This window comes from Berghia stephanieae, chromosome 7 (genome assembly GCF_034508935.2).
Source record: "Berghia stephanieae isolate SIO BIC M18660-M18661 chromosome 7, UCSD_Bste_1.3, whole genome shotgun sequence".
NCBI lineage: Eukaryota > Metazoa > Mollusca > Gastropoda > Nudibranchia > Aeolidiidae > Berghia > Berghia stephanieae.
The window spans coordinates 20,576,704-20,578,587 of NC_088366.1; positions in this window are offsets into that span (position 1 = coordinate 20,576,704).

Genomic DNA, 1,884 nt, shown 5'->3' on the forward strand with positions numbered 1-1,884 from the left:
ATCCTGGAATCGAATTTCGTCAATGACACCAAGAGCATGGTTAGTGTCCTTGATATACGATGGCAGGGTGGGAACTATACGTTGAAATACCGCATCGAGGAACTGCGATACCTTCTCAGTGGGGCACGAGATAGCCGACACAATCGGCCTTCCAGGTGGAGTGTCAGACAATACCCGGATCTTGTGTATCTTAGGGAGCATGTAAAAACATGGATTACCTAGGTCGCTGGGGTCGTGTTTAAGGACCTCTGCTCTACTAGGTAATTCTCCCTGCGATATCAAAGACTGGATTGTCTGGTGGACTCTGGTGTTGTTAGCAAGTGTTGGGTCCGAAGTCACTTTCTCATAAAATATCTGGTCACTCAATTGCCTGTGGCCCTCAGCTCTATAGAGCTCAGCGTCCCAAACAACCACGGCCCCTCCTTTATCAGCCGCTTTGATCACTATATCACTACGTGATCTAAGTGATCGTACGGCAGCCCATTCAAGACGGGTGAAGTTAGACCTCTTGATAGGTGTGGGTCGTAGTGCCTCTATCTGTCTAAGACAAGTCTGGATAAACAGGTCGAGTGTAGGGGACTTGCCAGGACTAGGAGTCCAGTTTCTTTTACGTCGTGAGAAAGCGGCAAACGGATCCTCAGGGTCACGGTCATAGTCATGGTCACGTTCATCATCTTTGAAGTGATACTTCAAGCGTAAAATACGCATGAAGCGACGTACATCCGACTCAATGCGGGACTGGTCGGACGTTCTTCGCAGTGGGATGAACTTGAGACCTTTCCTTAAGACCGATTCCTCTGCACTGCTCAACTGGATGGTCGGGGGGACAGAAACCACCAGCCGGACTCAACACCAGGATTGACCACCACTAGATGTCAACGTCACCCATATTCATCACCACTGCTGCTCTCACTTCTGCCACTACAGCTACTGCTGCTGCTACTACTACTACTTCTACTACTTCTACTACTACTACTACTACTACTACTACTACTACTACTACTACTACTACTACTACTTCTACTACTACTACTACTACTACTACTACTACTACTACTATACTACTACTACCTACTACTACTACTACTACTACTACTACTACTACTACTACTACTACTACTACTACTACTACTACTACTACCACTACTACTATACTACTACTACTACTACCACTACTACTACTACGACTACTACTACTACTGTTCATACTACTAAAAGTACAACTCTACCTACCTACCTATCTATCTATCTATCTATCTATCTATCTATCTATCTATCTATCTATCTTATCTATCTATCTATCTATCTATCTATCTAGCTAGCTAGCTAGCAATCTATCTACTGATTATCCACCGATTCATAGTCATCTACCTTCCTAGCTCTCTCTCATTGTGTCCAATCATCCACTTTTTCATCCATTAATATACATATAGACCCAGCTATCACTCGGCTGTTTACTCGCCCTCTCTCACCTCCCCTCCACCCTTCTCTCTCTCTCTCTCTCTCTCTCTCTTCTCTCTCTCTCTTCTCTCTCTCTCTCTCTTTCTTTCTTTCTTTCTTTCTTTGTCCCCCCCTCCCTCTTTCTCCCTCCCCCCCCTCTCTCTCTCTCTGATTCCCCCTCTCTACCGGTCCGCCTCAAACCAACCCCCCCCCCCCCCGTCCCCCCCCCCCCTTTTTTTTTTTTTTTTTTTTTTTTTTTTTTTTTTTTTTCAAATAATTTTTTTTTTTTTAAATTTTTATTTTTAAAAATTTTTTTCTTTTATTAATTTCTCTCTCTCTCTCTCTCTCTCTCTCTCTCTCTCTCTCTCTCTCCTCTCTCTCTCTCTCCCTTCTCTCTCCCCTTTTCTGACCATCTACCTATCTATCTGCCTATCCATCTATCTA